The 17,936-nt window shown below is 51.7% G+C and overlaps 1 long non-coding RNA gene across 1 annotated transcript; it reads left to right on the forward strand.

The window, feature by feature from the left end:
* The first annotated feature begins 1,699 nt into the window (after window positions 1-1,699).
* On the forward strand, window positions 1,700-6,184 carry LOC131509709 (uncharacterized). Its single transcript, XR_009260666.1, has 2 exons — window positions 1,700-3,132; window positions 4,161-6,184. It is a non-coding gene; the product is annotated as an uncharacterized LOC131509709 (long non-coding RNA).
* Window positions 6,185-17,936: the final 11,752 nt, after the last annotated feature.

Here is a 17,936-nt window from a genome sequence, read left to right on the forward strand (position 1 = left end):
CCTTGCTTCCCTTCTTTGCACTCTCGCTCCAGATGGCCAGCTCCTGCTGCTGTCCCGTCCCCGCTCCCTGGGACCTGCCCAGGCTCTCCTCTCTGGCTTTTCACCTCCCTTGGCTCACCGCATCATCCTCTTGACTGTTTTTGTCCCCATCTTACTGGGGAGGAGGGAATCCAGGGAGGAGGATGTCCCGTCCGGGACCCTATGGCTTCCTGCCCTGCCTGTGCACACCGGTACTGACCCCAGGTGAGGCTGGGGGGAGATGGGAGAGGCCACATGGGGTGGGTATACTGGGGGCCGTGAGAGGACTCCCCCTACCGACTCCTGTGGGCTCTGGGGCCATGAGAATCAGGGCAGAAGGGCTAGGGAGGGATGGCATCAAGGAGACAGGTGTGTGTGCTCTAGCTACCAGGTACAGGCTCCATTCTGGGTGCTGAGGAGAAGGCAGCAGACAAGGTCAGCGCAGCCCCTGCTCCCTGGCACTTACAGGAACACCTGTCGGGAAGAGAGCTTACCTGTAACGTGGTTGAAGAAAACCAGCCACAGACTGAGACAGAGAAAAAAGAGGAACAGAAGGCATAGTTATACTGCAATGTCAAGACAGGCTTCTCTTACATGGAAGGGCCCAGCCAGGCTGAGAATCACACGAGAGCATCTCTAGCCAAGAGCTCGGCACATGCAAAGGCACTGAGGTGAGACAGACCAAGACAACACCAGTGTGTCCGTAGCATGGTCAGCACAGGCAGTGGAGCAGAGGTCAGCAGGCCAGAGGGAAGGGCTTGTTTCCAGCCAAGGCCAGTGAGGAGTTGCACAGAGCTCTTCACTATCCTGCCGTTCAGCCCCGGATCTGCGGTCCTGGGCTAGCATGGTTCAGGGCCGCCACATTCTCTCAGTCGGCTTCCTGGTGACTTATGAATGGGTTCTCCCTGGTTCAAAACAGAACGCACCAGGGGCGCCTGGGTGGCTCGGTCGGTTAAGTGTCCGACTCTTGGTTTTGGCTCAGGTCATGATCTCGTGGTTGTGAGATCGAGGCCCGTATTGGACCTGACAGCACGGAGCCTGCTTGGACTCCTCTTTCCCTCTCTCTCTGCCCCTCCCTCTCCCACGCGCCCACTCTCTCTCTCTTTCCCAGAAACTAAAATTAAAAAAACAAACAAACAAACAAACAAAAACCATTTAAAACCAAAACAGAACGCCCGAGGCGCCCTCCCTGTGCTGAGCCCCGAGCAAGGCACGAAGGGAATGGAAGTCCGTGCCTGGTGAGTGAGTGTGTGCCCAGCATGCCCATTGCTGGGACCATGGCTGCCTATGTTTGTTTTCAGGGTAGCAGAGTTTTCTGTGTAACTCATGCGCACAGCAAGTAAGTCGAAAAGTGGAAATGGGTGTTCAATAAAGAGCCAGTGTGCCTCCTACTGTCACCCCCTCCCACAGTGCCCCTGCCCAGAGGCCACCCTGAGGTCATCTCCATGGGTTTGCCAAGCAGAAAAGCGTGTCCATCTTTAATACACAGTGGAGTCTAATACACACACACACACACACACACACACACTTCTTAACAATCTCCCTGGGGTTGTTCTGTGTGGATACAGCGGATATTCCCTGATACTTCAGTTCCACTGTGCATGTGACTCACCATTCACTGCCAGCGCCCCCTGTAGCATAATGGGCCGAGCAGGGGAAGGAGAAAGGGAAGGGGGGGGGGTGGAGCTAGGTCAAGGATATTTGCATTTTTAAAGTTGGGTTAACATCTGCAAGGTGTGTCACTGGCTCTTGATAAGAGAATCAAAGGGAATTGGGTTAACCCACTCCTAACCCCTTTGCCCAGTTACTGCCAGCCCCACCAGCAGCCCTGCCCGGCTCCCGTTCCTCTTGTAGGCGGGGAGAGGGATCACTATCTCGCCCCTGCAGGGCTGGGCCCTCCACACTGACCCAGCCTCAGGCCATCCTTCATCCTCAGGAGCAAGACCTCAGGAGCTGCCTGAAAATGGCTCTTTATCTGGTTCAGTCCTCACCGGGACTTTATTCTGTGCCTCTGGCCACTTGTTGCAAGAGCAAATGTGTCCCATACAGCACTGGGTGTGTTGCCACTGTCGGAGAAACCAGGAGAATTCGGGGGCGAGAACAGCTAGGGGCCCGAGAAGTGAGCCTCCAACTGTGGGCCGGGCAGTGGGGCATGTGGCAGTCAGGCGGGGTTCTGGGATGCAGGCCTCCGCCTTCCGTGCAAGGCCCTGAAGAATGTGCCCGCCTCAGACACAACATCCCAGTTCAGTCCGCATTATGAGTCACCGCTGCGTGTCAGCTACCACCTGGGCATTTGAACCACAGCAGCAAACACACAGGCAAAGACTTCTGCCCTCGAGGAGCTTGCGTTCTATCGGGGAAGACAGAAAACAGACAGCAGAAAGGCCCACACAGGCAATGATAGGAGAGGTCAGAAGGGGGATACGCGGTGGAGAAGAACTGAAATAGAGTGCTGTGCTCAGGAGCCCCAGGCCAGAGACGCAGGAGGCAGTCTGGAACAGGCCACTGGGAGTGAGGCTTGTTGAAGTGACAGCAGTCTTTCTAGGGGAAGGGAAGAGGAGAGGGTGCAAATGCCCTGAGGCAGCCGGCCTGTGGTAGCTAAGAAAGCAAGGAAGTTAGTGTGGCCACAGCAACACAGGGAGAGTCAAAGGAGAGGGGCAAGGTTGTATAAGGTGGAAGCCAGGAGAGCACTTGGAGACTCTGTAAGATGGATGAAGGTGTCTGAGGCAGGGGAGCGGCCGCGGCGTGAATCCAGCAGGACACACAGCGGGACCAAGAGCTTAGCCCAGGCCAGGCTCTATTCCAAGAGCTTTGCCAGTATTAATTCACTTAATGCTCACATAGCCTTATACAGCATGTGCACTCATGGTCCCGTCCTATAGGTAAGGATGCTGAGGCACAGAGATGTGAAGGAACTCACCCCCGGTCACACAGCTGAAAGATGGCAGAGTCTGGATTTGAAGGCAAGTCATCTGAAGCCAGAGCGCAGGCTCTTGAAGAGCCATAAGTTTGGGACAAAAAAAAGTCACAACCTTCATCCTGAGGGAGGACATCTGTAAAGAAAATAGAAGACTGAGTCCTCATCAGAGATGGGAAGCAACAGAGGCCCAGAAGGTCAAGCTCGGGTCTGACCGCCAGGCAGTCCCACTTCCCCACCCCTGACCCCACACTGGAGGTGGGAGCCAGGATGATCGCTACCCGGGAGGGTGGCGGCCCCAGGCACAGAGCATTGCTCAGGAGTGTAAGCATTGACACCCCCTTGGGATGGTGCAGGTTGTCCAACAGAGCAGGCAGACAGGGTTGGACATGGGACCAGAGGTAGGGGGAGCCTGTGTACCAGGGCCTTGGAGGAGGCGTTGACGGACAGGAGTCAAGAGTAGCGGTCACATGAAGGATGCTTGGTGACGGAGGGGGGCCCACATGTAGGGGATACTGACCACTGGGGAAGGCATAACCATGCAGGGGAAGAGGCCGCCAGAGGCTCAGAGGCCTGCCAGCTGTGTGGCCTCCAGATGTTTGGGTCTCAGTTTCCCCATCTGTTAAACAGAGAAGAAAAATGCCAGGGGCAGCTGGCTGGGACAGACAATAACTCCAAGTCTGAGAAAGGATCAGGAACGCTACTTAGCTGGTTGTAGAATCCTTTTGTCTTACTCTTGCCCCCGGAGGGCTTCTGTCACTCAGGGCTGTTTCTCAGGGGTGCAGTTTGAAGCTCATGTCTTTATTTTATTTCATTTTTAATTTTTTCTAACGTTTATTTATTTTTGAGAGACAGAGAAAGAGCATGAGTGGGGGAGGAGCAGACAGAGAGGGAGACACAGAATCCGAAGCAGGCTCCAGGCTCTGAGCTGTCAGCACAGAGCCCGTGGGGCTCAAACCCACAGACTGTGAGATCATGACCTGAGCTGAAGTCGGACGCTTGACCAACTGAGCCACCCGGGCGCCCCGAAGCTCATGTCTTTAAAAATAGTTTCTGTCTTCTGCCAGCAAGCTTCTGGGGGCTCAGCATTTTTCTGCAAAATACGTAAACATGTCCCAGCCGTATGTTACCACTGAGTTTTCAAGTTTGTTTGGTTTGGTTTATTAGTGGGCGTATTTTCATCCACGCTGGCTTACATCCTTCCTTGCTTTTTCCTCCCCCGAAGGCCCTTGGCTTCTATGCTGCAACTATCTGTCTTGCCCTGAAGAGGAACTCCCGTGTCAGTCCACAGGCCTCCGAGCTTCTGACTCCCGCGTTCTGGATGCCTGTCAACCACATCTCCCGTTTTCGCACATCCAGCCATTATTCCAGTATTACCGCCTGGACTTTGTTGATTTTTCTTTTTATCTTCCTTGTCCACGTGCAACAGATTTGAGGCCTTCTTCATCTCATCAAATAACGAAATCAGCCATTTTCTGATATTTACTTCTCTTTCAAGTAAGATATTTATCCCAAGGGGGGAACCATTTTTTTTCCCCTGCTCTCATTGAAATTCATCAAAACTTTGGAACGATGCTATGCCTTGGGATCGGCCTTTCCAGGTGACTTCATCTGTATTCGTGCCTTGTCTGCCGTCTTTTTGCCAGTGACTTGTAAATTTCCGTCTCCTGCTGGGACCTCTCCCCTGAATTCCCATCTTTTGCACCCAGCCACCTGTTTGTAGCTCCACATGAATGTCTCTGAAACACCACCAACCCTCGGTGATTGCTCTCCCTTGACCCCAGCAGGCTCACCCCTACTATCTGTGGAACCCGGGGTGAGAGGGAAACAGAGGCGCCGTCTACCTGCTTCTCCTCCTGTCCCAGATCCGTCCAGAGCTTCAGGGCTAGCACACACGTGCATGAACACTGGGGCCCACGCTCTGTCCACACCCACATCCACATCCACAAACAGCACCCTTGCTTTTCCTGGGCCTCAGGGCGCACACTCCTGTGATGCACCCTCCCTCCTGGAGGGGCAGGTCTGGGGCCAGGCTCCAAGTCATCTGGGCGGGGAACTCTGAGGTCCAGATCCTGAAGAGTCACCCCAACACCCTCTTCCTGGCCCCACAGCCGACCATCTACCCGGTCCTCTAGATTTTCTTTCAGCCTCTCCCTCCCTAGTCCCTGGGTTTGTCCATACCACCTCCCTCTCATCCAGAGGCCAGAGCCACGGCTCTTCCCACATGTGCTCTTGTCTGCTCCAATCCATCCCAACTTTTGAAAGATGTTAATGAGCTGAAGTCCCCAGGTGAGTGGTCTCCCCTTGCACAACACAGACTCCATCCACCCCCTGCGGCCACCCCACACCCCCCCTTGCTCTCAAGGTCAGCCCATTGACCACGGCAAGTGCGACGTCATCCCTCCGGGTCTCCCGTCCAGACGTAGAGCTGCCTCTCCATCCCTTGAGTCTGGGCTGGCCTGTGACTCACCTTGGTCCACAGAACGTGGCAGCAGTGAGGTTGTGCCCCTCTGAGCCTGGGCTTCCTAAGGCCCTGCAGCTCCCACCCACACCCCTGCCCGGCTTTGGCGGGACAGGCCCCGGCTGGCCCACAGGGGAGCAGGGAGGAGCCCTCTCACACCCAGGACCTCCGAGGCCCCCAGCTCCAACAACCTGCCCGCTGACCTCAGACATGCAAGCAAGCCCTGCCGGGCCCAGGTGGAGAGTCACAGAATCACAAGCAAATTCAGTGGCTGTTGTTTTAAGCACTACATTTTGGGGCCGTTTGTTATAGGGCAAAAGCTGACGGAAACTTCCACGTAGTTCTTTGAGCTCCCCGGGGCCTTCCTGACCTCTGGCCTTTCACGTGGGTCACTGCCCCTCTGGGTCCTGCTTCATCCTGATTTGCTGGCTCGGCTCTGCCTCAGCCTTCCGACTTGGGCTTTCCCGCTGTCCCTGTCCCCAACCCCTCTGCTCCTCAGAGCCCCATCATCCCTGCCACCTCTCTGCCCTCCTCCTCCCCGCCTCAGCTTCACCCTCTCCAGCTCACATGGACCCTGGAGGGGCCTCCCTCTAGTGCTTCTCCTGTCCACGAAGCCCTTTGCTCACTCCCTGTGACAGTCATCATCTGATTCACATCTCTCTGCCCTAAGGGGCCATGAGCTCCATGTGGACAGAGACCACCGCAGACCTCCAGTTCCTGCCACGTGCCCGGCAGATAGTAGGAGCTCAGTACACGTTTGCTGGGTGAATAAATGACTGAACAAATGATTTACGTCTGCATCCTCTTTCCCCGACAGCAATAAAGGTTTGCTGCAGGCTGGAATGTACGGGCGCGCTGCAGCCCTGCTGAGTGACCGCCAAGCCCTGCCTGGGGACTGAGAATTCCTCCAGAGCCCAGCGGTCACTCACCGCGTGCTCTGGTCACTCCTGGGTGCTCAGGCCAAAGTCACTTCCGGGGCCCTCACTGGCTTCTCTGTCTCATGACCCGTGGCGCCCCGCAAAGGCTCACCACGTACATGCGACCCTGCCCCTCTTCCCAGCATCCAGAACCCTGCCACATCGTCCTGGGTCCAAAACCCACCAACCGCTTCCCACTTCACCCGGGGCTCCTGGACAGCGTGTCTCCCAGGAAGAGGTACACGAACAGCATCACCTCCTTCAGGTCCCTGGACCAAAGTCCCCTTCCCCGGAAGACCTGTGCTGACCACTCTGTACGACAGAATAACTCCCCCACCCCAGACCCTCCGTGGCACCCTTACCAAGGTTCAGCTTTCTTGCCATTGCCTCTTCTCCATCCAGCCTGCTGCCTGTTGGGATGTTTATGCATTGTCTCCCTTTCTCCATGAGAAGGTTGGATCTTTGAGGGGAGAGATTTTGACTATTTTTGTTCTTTTCTGCATTCCCATGTGCCTGGCCGGTGATGAGGGCTCAATAAGTCTTTCTTGAATGACTGAAGGAATAACTTCACACTGCTCAGTCAGTCCCCCACCCCCCAGGGGTCATTCCAAGGTCTCGTCTCCAACCTCAGCCCAAGCACGAACACCTGCCTGGCTCCCACCTACGACGGGGGCAGAGAAGGACCCAGCTGTCAGCAGCTCAGCCCTTGCGTGCTCCCCATGGGCCCCTCTGCCCCCGTTCCAGGCTCACCAGAGCTCCTTCACGGCGGCCACACTCTTCCCCAAGGTGACCCCCCTTCTGCTTCATGTGGGTCGGGAGGGGCTGTGCATTTCTGGTTGTCACTGGGCAACCGTGTTCCAGAGCCCAGTAGCTCTGCCCGCCCTGTAGGTCTGAAGCCTGCCTCTTAAAGCCTTAGGAGCATGGCTCTCCAGCCCAGTTCAACAAACATTTCCTAGATCCCCACTCAGTCCACACTTAGGAGGAGAGAGCTGTGCTTGCTCTCCGGCCCCCGGGTGCCAGACTTGGAGCGGGCAGAAGTGAGACACTACCCGGACCACCGGACCACAAAGGGGGCCAGCACAGGCAAAAGCATCCAACTTCTCATCACCCCCTTGTCACTAGTACAATCTGACCAAACGTTCCCAGAGAAGCAGACCCACCAGCGTGCCTCCTACCCTTCAGGAGGGCCATCCACGGCCGAGTCTGAGGGCACCGTGTCGACAAGAACAAATGTTAAGGCTCCAGTGAGTATGTGGGTTATTCACCCTCTTTTACATTGTTTAAATTTTTTTAGTTGAATTGAATATATTATGATATCCTTAGGTGCGGGAAATAGCCCACTCCCTGTCTTATCCTCAGGGCCTACTTAGCCAATAGCTGGCGTAGAGAAATTCTGGTTGCGTTGGCTACATAACAAATACAACACAACTTACTGGCTTAAAACAGTGACAACACTTATTTTGCTCCCAGATCTTCAATTTGAGTGTGCCTCAGTGGGGATACTACGCTTCTGCTCCACTTGGCATCAGCTGAGGTGATTCAAAGTCTGGGAGTCGAAGTGATCTGCAAGATTGCTCATCACATTTCTGGGAATTGACGCAAACTCTCGGCTGAAGTCTTAGCTGGGGTTACCAGCCAGGACATCCACACACAGCCTCTCCACGTGGCCAGGACTTCCTCACCACGTGGACACTGGTTTCCAGGGCTGAGAGGCCTGACAGAGAGCCAGGAAGAAACCTTATCATCCCTTCTGATTGAGCCTGGAAAGCCAAACAACCTCCCTTCCACCACATACTATTTGTCAAGACAGTTGCAAAGGCCTCCAGGCTTAAAGGGATAAGAAATAGTCTCTGTGTCCTGATGGGCAGTAGCAAGGTTCTGGAAACACATGCGGGGCTGGACATATTACTCTGGCTATTTGGAGGAAATATTATCTGTCACAAAGGGCTACAAAATGCCTTAAATATCCCAGAAGAATAAAATTATTCCCACCTAGAATTCTGTACCCAGCAAAACTATCAGTCAGGTGAATGTCTGGAAATGCAATTCTTAAAAGTTTACCTCCTGTGACTTTCTCTCAGAGAGCTACTAGGGAATGCTCCACCAAAGCAGGAAAGTAGATCAAAGAAGCAGAAGACACTCCTTGCATGGATTCAATCCAAGGAGGAGGAGAAGGGAGCCCTCAGATGACACAGATGGTACAGAGCAAGAGGGTGGATGGTTCCAGAAGAGATGTGTGTGGGAAAACATGCACATTTATGGAACTGATGGAATATCTTGTGTGTCTGTCCATTAGGAAATGATAGAGTGATTGTAAGGATTTGTGATCATGACATATAGAATAGAACGGAGGACAGAAAGACCAATTGAATAAAACAGAGCCCAGACACAGGCCTGTGTGTAGATACTATATGGCCATGATAACAGTGTAGGTCAGACTGGCAAAATTTAGTATTTATTCTTTATTTTATTTTTGAGAGAGAGATCGAGCGAGCAAGGGAGGAGCAGAGAGAGGGAGACACAGAATCTGAAGCAGGCTTCAGGCTCCAAGCTGTCAGCCCAGAGCCCAACATGGGGCTTGAACTCATGAACCAAGAGATCATGACCCGAGCCAAAGTCGGACGCTTAACCCACTGAGCCACCAAGTCATCCAAGAGTGGCAAAAATTTAAAAGCTTGATGATACAGAATGTTGGCAAGGAAATAGATCAAAGGACACTTGAATTCCCTGTTTATGGCGTGTAGAGTGGCCACTTTGGAAAATGGTTTGGTATCACCCAGGAAAACAACAAAAGCATATCTTCTAACCCAGCAATTCCACTCACCGGTGCACACCCAAGAAAGATTTTTGTATCTGCGCATCAGGAGATATGTACACAATTGGCTTTAGAAGCATTGTTTGTAAGAGAAAAAACTGGACACAGCCCAGTGTCAATAGCAGTAAAACAGATAACTGTGTTATATTCTTACGATGAAATGCTACCATGCAGTGATGAAAACGGTTGAGCCACAGGCACATGAGCCAACACGGATGACTCTCCCAATGCTGAGCAAAAAAGCAAGTCCCCGAAGAAGAAGGGAAAAGGCTTCCATTTCTATGTTCACCACCAGGCAAGACTAAACAAGCTGCTGTCTAAGGACACATACCTGGATGATAAAATTGAACAAGCCAGACAAGGTACACCACAGAAGTCAGGAAGAGGACGCCCCAGGGATTTCTAAGAGACTGGAAAAGTTCCAGTGCTTAGCCTGGGTATTTGTTCTTTTTCTTAAATAAAATTGTTTTTACACATTTTTCTGTATGGTGTATACGTTTCATAATTTTAAAAATGGGAAATCGGGGCCCCTGGGTGGCTCAGCTGATTGACTGACTCTTTTTTTTTTTTTTAATTTTTTTTTTTCAACGTTTTTTTATTTATTTTTGGGACAGAGAGAGACAGAGCATGAACAGGGGAGGGGCAGAGAGAGAGGGAGACATAGAATCGGAAACAGGCTCCAGGCTCCGAGCTATCAGCCCAGAGCCTGACGCGGGGCTCGAACTCACGGACCGCGAGATCGTGACCTGGCTGAAGTCGGACGCTTAACCGACTGCGCCACCCAGGCGCCCCTTGACTGACTCTTGATTTCAGCTCAGGTCATGCTCTCACGGTTCATAAGTTTGAGCCCCGCATCGGGGTTGGTGCTGACAGTGCGGAGCCTGCTTGGGGTTCTCTCTCTGTCTCCCTCTCTCTCTGCCTGTCCCCTGCTCACTCTCTCTGTCTCTCTCTCAAAACAAACAAACAAAAAAAAAAACGGGGGGAAACTGAGAAGGTGGAGAATGGAGTGTTTAATTTCAGAAAGAATAGCAAACATTGTACAGGGAAGTGTCAGGAGGGAGCGACACCAATGTAGTCACAGCAGGACAAAGACACGTGGGTTCTCAAACCCTGAGCCAGCCACGCCAGGAACCTGATGGACAGAAGCCAGGGCTGCATGAAGTGCTCAATCTTCACCTGCCATGAGAGGAAGGCCGCTGATAAATTATCTGAAATCAGTAAATCAATAGATGGACGTTTAAACATATTATTTACAAAAACGGAGAAACATATCAGAAGAAACAACCAAAAGAGTCTGAGAAGAGGGGAGGGGTGTCATAGGGCCGGGAAGTGCTGGGTTTTATCACGCGGCTTAAATAAATGCTGAGTGTGTATTTAATAAGTGGTTGTTGGGGGCTTGAGAAATGCACATTAAAATGATACTTGGGCTTTTCTCCCCATCAAATTGGCAAAAAAGACAACCATTATTAATTCTCGGCGCTGGTAAGTGTTGAGGAAGCCAGCAGCCACCATGGGGGTGGAAGTGAGTTGGCACTCAAAATGTATGGGGCATTGTCTATTTTTTCAGTGTTTTGAAGGATCTATGCATCCATGGTTGGGTTTGGAGTTGGCTCATATTATGTTTTATTGCTTTTGATTTAAAGGGGTGCTCTGATTGGTCAGAAGGTGGAAATCTCGGGTTAGGAACTGGGCTTGCACTCAAAGCCCAGCAGAATTAGGGTACAGCCTTCTCGGGTTCGTGTTTCAAACTGTGAGCCTGAATCGAGATCTGGAATTAATGAGGATTCTGAGGGGGCCAAGGCTAGGATGAATGGCACTGGATTGGAGTTTGTTAGGACGTAGATTTATTTCCCCAGTAGGTGTGAAATCAGGCGGCTTAGAATGTAAGCGCGTTCGCATGTGGGCAAAAGGAGCTGCGTAGGCCTGCCCCCATCATCTCCCTGCGACTTTCTGCAGCAATTCAAGGCCGATGCCTTCGAGGTTCCCAGCCCAGACGCTGTGGTCCCGGGAGCGGCGGCTGCGTCCGCTTCTGCAACAGTGCTGGAGCGGACGAGCAGGACTCCTGTCCCTGCGTTCATCGCGCACTGGGGGTAGCTGGACATCGGCCGCGGGCGAGGGAGCCAAGGTCGCGGTGGCTCTGTTTGCGCGGTCTCGCTTGACGTGAGCCCGCAGGGCAGCGTCTTTTCAACTTGTTTACCAGCCTGCGTCACCCGGGAACCTTTCACCGACACCTAGGACAAAAGGTTCCTCTTTTGTAAGTCTCCTTTGGGCAGAAAGGGCATTCGCCAGAGCTAGGGATTCCAACTGGTGCAGGGCGCCACCCCGTGGTAGATTCGGACAGCGCGCACCCACCCATCTGCCCATTCCTCCTTTAGCCCTTCTGTACCCACCATGCATGCATCATCCATCCACTCCATGCTCCCATCCACCCACCCACCCTCCCATCTCATCTAATAATCATCCACCTACCCCATTCATCCACATCTCTACCCCTCCACCCAGCCACTGCATGTGGATCCATCAATACACCACCCACCCATCCACCTACATTTGTATAACTCAGCCATACGTACACTCTCTCCACCCATCCACTCATTCGTCCCCCAGAATTTTTAGCCTTTCATATAAATATTTATTTTTTCCATTCATATCCATCCACCATCCGCTATCCATTGACTCATTTGACAAAATATGGAACACCTTCTGTGTGCTAGGTACTGTGCAAAACATTGGAATCAAGGGATCACAGGACACTCTTCTTGTCCTTATGGAACCTACAGGACACCAGAAGCAACACACAGAGGCCCTTGCTTTGAAGGGGGTGCAAGGCACTGTGAGGATGTATCAGCCCAGATATGGGGGCCAAGGGTAGCTGGGCTGAACAAAGGACTTCTAGGCTGAGGTTTACAAAACAGTGGGAATGAGCCAGGCAAAGAGGACTAGGAGGCCAGAGGCTGGTGCCCTGGAAAAGGATGCCATGGAGACAAAGGCCTGGAAGCCAAGTGGGCTAGAGGGGTGGAAGCTATTTGGGCGTGTGTGTGCATCTGTGGAGATCTCCCTGTGCATCCAGGGGAAAGTCTGCACAGTGTTCTTTGGTGCTAGATGGTTGGGGTATCAACACATTGTCCGTTCAGATCCCCGCATCTCCTTGCTGACACAACTCATGGGGTCCAGGCATGCCCCCTCTTCCCCAGGGCCATATGCCCCAGGGCTGGGATATCCCACTGAGTTCCCATTTTCCATGCTATGACTGGTTTAGGCATGTGAAAAATCTCTCTGGCTAAGGAGATGTGACAAGTGTTCTGAGGGGCTTCTCATTGTGTGAGATGATATTGCCTTATTAAGTCATTTCTCATAGAGCTTTCTGTTTCTTGTAGCAAAATACAACCTAAATGCTATCAAGAACTATTACTGAGAACCTCTTGTGGGGCACAGTCCAGGAAGTGACACCTTGCTGCCTCAAATCTCCTGGTCACAGTAGAATGTCCTGCCCTCCCACCCCAGCCCCATATCTGGACTGCGTCTTCAGCGCCATGGTCCCTCTATCTTGTCCTCTTCCTCCTCTCCCTCCCTCCCTCTCTCTCTCTCTCTCTCTCTCTCTCTCTCTCTCTCAATCTTGCTTTCTCCATGCCCTCAAGCCTGGTCTAGTCTCAGCCCCTCTTCCTGGCTAACCACAATCCCCAAGACTGCCTGGGACCCCCACTCCAGCCACCCCAAGCCCGTGAAGGCCAAGCAGGGGAGCGCCATCTTTGATCTGGAACGACATCATTGTATCTTTCCCAGCCAATTCACAGAGTCCCCCAAGACTTGGCCATCTGACTCCGGAGCCGTGGCACTGAGTTGGCCTCTGATGACCTAGGCTCCAGCAGAGCTGCAGGGAAGAACTTGGTCAGGGCCCCCAGTCCCACAGTGAATTAGCACCAGCCCTGCCCTCAAGGGGGCAAGATAGGGCCCCAGCCAAGATCCTTGTGTCTTCTCACCCACCAGGTCACCCTCAGCATTTCCTGAAACTGTTACCCAGGCCCCTGACAGTTTTCTATTTGATGCTTTTCAGTCTCTTAACCACTCGAAATTTCTTCTTCTTTTTAATATATTTATTGATATATTCACACATCAAACAATTCATTCATTTAAAATGCATTTAGTCATGGGGTGCCTGGGTGGTTCAGTCGGTTGGGCGTCCAATTACCGCTCAGGTTATGGTCTCACAGTCCATGAGATCGAGCCCCACATCAGGTTCTGTGCTGACAGACAAGCGCCTGGAGCCTGCTTCAGATTCCATGTCTCTCTCTCTCTCTCTCTCTCTCTCTCTGCCCCTCACCCACTCGTGCTCTGTCTCTCAATCTCTTTCTCAAAAATAAATAAACATTAAAAAAATAATTAAAAAAATAAGATGCATTTAGTCGGGGTGCCTGGCTGGCTCAGTCAGTAGAGCATCTGCCTTTTTTTTTTTTTTTTTTTTTTTTAGCATCAGACTCTTTATCTCAGGTTTTGGGTTCAAGCCCCACATTGGACGTGGAAGCTACTTAAAAATAAATAAATAAAGGGGCACCTGGGTGGCTCAGTCGGTTAAGCGTCCAACTTTGGCTCAGGTCATGACCTCACAGTTTCCGAGTTCGAGCCCCACATCAGGCTCTGTGCTGACAGCTCGGAGCCTGGAGCCTGCTTCAGATTCTGTGTCTCCCTCTCTCTCTGCCCCTCCCCTTCTCATGCTCTGTCTGTCTCTGTCTCTCTCTCTCTCTCTCTCTCAAAAATAAATATTTTAAAAAAAAATTTTTAACAAATAAATAAATAAAATAAATTTTAAAAATATATTTAGTATATTCACAGGGTTGTGCAACCACCACCATAATCTAATTTTAGACATTTTCTTCACCTACAAGAAAAAACCTACGTCTCCATTAGCTGTCACTGCCATTTTTCCCCTAACACCACCCCTCCCCCTGGTCGCCCCTGGCAACCACCAATGGACTTTCTGTCTCTATGGATTTGCCCATTCCAGATATTGCAAATGGAATCAAACAACATGTGATCTTTTGGGACTGTCTCCTTGCACCTAGTGTAATATTTTCAAGGCTCATCCATGTTACACTATTTACCAGTACATCATTTCTTTGTATTGCCTAGTAATATTCCGTGTATGAGGGTAGCATATTTTGTCGACCCAGTCATCAGTTGATGAAAATCCAGGTTGTTTCTCAGCCACTATGAAGAATGCTGCTAGGAATATTCATGTACGAGTTTTTACGTGGACACATTTGCGTTTTGCTTGGGTCTACACCTACGAGTGGAATGGCTGGGTCATAGGGTAACTCTAGTGTAACTCTTGAGGAGCTGCCAGACTGTTTTCCAAAGCAGCTGAACCATATTACATTCCCACCAGCCGTGTATGAAGGCTCTGATTTCTCTGCATCCTCATCAACGCTAGTTATCAGCTGTCTTTTTGGTTAGGTCTATCCTAGTGGGTGTGATATATCTCGTCGTGGTTTTGATCTGCATTTCCCTGATGACGAGGTATGCTGAGCATCTTTTCATGTGTTTGTCCGCCATCGATATATCTTCTTTGGAGAACTGTCAATTGCGATCCTTTGCCTGTTTTTAAATTGGATTGTCTGCATTTTTATTAATGAGTCATAGGAGTTCATTATATACTCTAGATACAAGTCCTTTATCAGATGCATGCTTTGCAAATACTCTTTCCCCCTCTTTCCACTTTCTTGATGGTTATCATTTACAGCACAAAAGTTTATATTTCAGTGAAATCCAATCTTTTTTTTTTTTTTTTTTTTTTTGTCACTTGTGCTTTTGGTGTCAGAGCTAAGAAACAGCCACCTAACTCAAGGTCACAAAGATTCACTCCTGTGTTTTCCTCTAAGAGTTTTAGCTCTCACATTTAGGTCGATGGTTCCTTTTGACTTAATTTCGGTGTCTGGTATGAGCTGGAGTCCAACCTCCTTCTTTTGCATCTGGAAACCCAATTGTTCTAGCTGCACTTGTTGAAAGGCCGTTCTTTCCCCCATCAAATTGTCCTGGCACCCACTCTTTAAACTCTCTGTTCCTTTGGCTTTGTTTCTCTGTTCTAAGGAACACGCTTGCCTGGTTTTCTTCCTCCTTTTTGGCGCCTAGCTTCCCTTTTTGCGCAGCGGGGGCCTCTTTCTTACCCCTGGCGATGGTGTCTTCTCACTCCCAGAGAGCCCCTCTCCCTGACTTTTCACACCTGCTCCAAGGACATCCTGCAGGCCCCTCCCAGCCATCTACAATTCACCCTGTTCTCTCTCCCTCAGCACTCCCACTCTCCATGTCAGTGCAGATCCTCCAGGAAGCAAATGCTAAGACAGAAACAGATGTACAAGAGATCTGTTGGGAGTGACGCCCGTTTGGATAAAGGGCAGGAGGAGCCCCAGGCTGTGGCTCTGAAGAAGTCTTGTCCAGGCCACAGGAAGCAAAGCTCGCCCACGGGAGGAGTCCCTTGCAAGGCAGAAGTGGCCTCTGGTGCTCCCACGGTGCCTGGGCATTGGCTGGGGTGGCCTGGGGAAGGTATGGCTTCAGTATAAGTTGTGCTTCATCCCAGATGTGCAGTAGCTGGAGCCTGTCAGCCAGCTACACTCCTAGAAGCTTCTCTCCAGAAAGCAGACCTGAGCCCATGTTCTGCGCCCCACCCCATTCTCATCTCAGCCAAAACGCTTAGGCTGCCTGAGTCCACTTAGCTCTGTCTACTGCCACAGCCAGCCTCTGACCCTGTTTGGTTCAGCCCCTGCCCTCCTAACTGCCTCCACCTTAAATCTAAGTCAACATTAGCTCTTGCTGGGAAATGGTTTCCTAGGACCTCTCCCCAGCCCATCATTTCCACGGAGCTAAAGCTTCAACTAAATAGCAAATCTGACGGTGGTTTTCTCTTCTTTGTGCTCCATGAGCAGTGATGGGACAAGATTCTAGCCTCTGTGACCTGGCAAGGACCTCCCTTCCTTTTCCTGGCACCCCTCCAAGCCCTCCCCCCCACCACCCCTGCCTCTGCCAACAACACCTGACACCCCCAACCTCACAAGATCACTCATGCTCCCTGAACTGGGGCTCAGTCTCCCCTGCTCCTCAAATCCTTTCACTCACGGCCCTATCTGCCTATTTACATCCTATGTAGCCTTTGTTTTTTATTAACATTTATTTATTGTTTGAGAGTCAGAGAGAGACAGAGCACAAGCAGGGGAGGTGCAGAGAGAAGGAGACACAGAATCAGAAGCAGGCTCCAGGCTCCAAGCTGTCAGCACAGAGCCCGATGCAGGGCTCGAACCCACAAACCGTGAGATCATGACCCGAGCCAAAGTCGGTCGCTTAACCGACAGAGCCATCCAGGCGCCCCTACAGCCTTTGTATTTTAAAGTTTATTTGTTTATTTTGAGAGAAAAAGAGAGTACAAGTGAGGGGGGCAGAGAGAGAGAGAGGGAGAGAGAAAATCACAAGCAGGCTCTGTGTTGTCAGCGCACAGCCCAACATGGTACTTGATTCCATGACCTTGGGATCACAGCCTGAGCTAAAATCAAGTGTCGAACACTTAAGGACTGAGCCACCCAGGTGCCCTAGACTCTATGCATCTTTTTCCAAAAGTGTATTTATTTTGAGACAGGCAGAGAGAGAATCCCAGCCTAGAGCCCAATGCTGGGCTCAATCTCACCAACTGAGACATCATGACCTGAGCCAAAATCAAGAGTTGGACGCTTAACCAACTAAGCCACCCAGGTGCCCCTTATGCATCCTTTAATCTGGTCCCAATGATGTCACCCCCGCACGATGCCTTCCATGATGATTCAAGCCAACAGAATCTTACCCTGGGCTTCAAGACCATTCTTGTTATCCCCCTTAACACTGTAGTCAAATGTGGATGCCAAAAGTCACCCTGTTTTCTCCCCAGACACCAGTGAAATCATCTGTCCATCTGAGCTGGCAGGGAAGCAGTCTGATGAGCGGGACATAAAAACACACGGGGCCAGAGCACCACAAGGACCGGTGAGGGCAGAGGGGTAAGGAGGCGACCCCGCGTGGGAAATGGCGTGGTGCTTCAGACTCATTGTCAAGACGTGGCATCTTTCCCTGATACACAGCTCACGGAAGGACTGCAGACCACAGCTTGAACTGGGGCCACGGCCACGTGCAGCAGGTAAACTGGAAACAGCACACATGGTCAGTAATGCCCGTGAAGAGCCGACACACCGTGAAGTAGAGTAGACGTGGTTTAGTCTCTTTCCATGTCCTGCAACCTCGGAGGCTGAAGGAAGGGGCAAAAGGAAATCCAGACGCAGGGCGCACAGGCGAGTTGAAGCATCTGCCCGCTGGGGTGCCTTCCAGTCCTGACGGGGCAGAGTCACCGAAATCCTCCTGCGTCTCCTCTTGCTGCAGGTTTGCTCCCTTCTGCTCCACAGGAAGCCTCCAGACATCCAAGAGCTATCAGCACGTGTGTTGCATATCGTCCAGACCCGTCTACTGCAGTGGGAGAGAGGTTCTAAGGTTGGCTTGAGTTAGGGGCACCCAGGGTCCAAGCAGCCCAGGCAGACAAGTGCAGGTAGGGCCGCAACGGGATGCTGCCTGGCTGACCAAGCAGGAGAGTCCATCTCCAGCCCCGGGCCCCACGCCTTGGCCCTCCCCAGCCGGCCAAGAGAGTGCTGCCTCTCCCAAGGCCAGTGGGAGGAGGCATGGGGTGGCCTTTGATAGCCTGGACTACAGAGCCAGGCTGCCTGGGTTTGAGTCCCACTTCCACCACCTACGGACAAATGTCTTCGTGTCTCCCACCCTCAGCTTCCTCGCAGAGATCACAGC

Source organism: Neofelis nebulosa, chromosome 4 (genome assembly GCF_028018385.1).
Source record: "Neofelis nebulosa isolate mNeoNeb1 chromosome 4, mNeoNeb1.pri, whole genome shotgun sequence".
Lineage (NCBI taxonomy): Eukaryota > Metazoa > Chordata > Mammalia > Carnivora > Felidae > Neofelis > Neofelis nebulosa.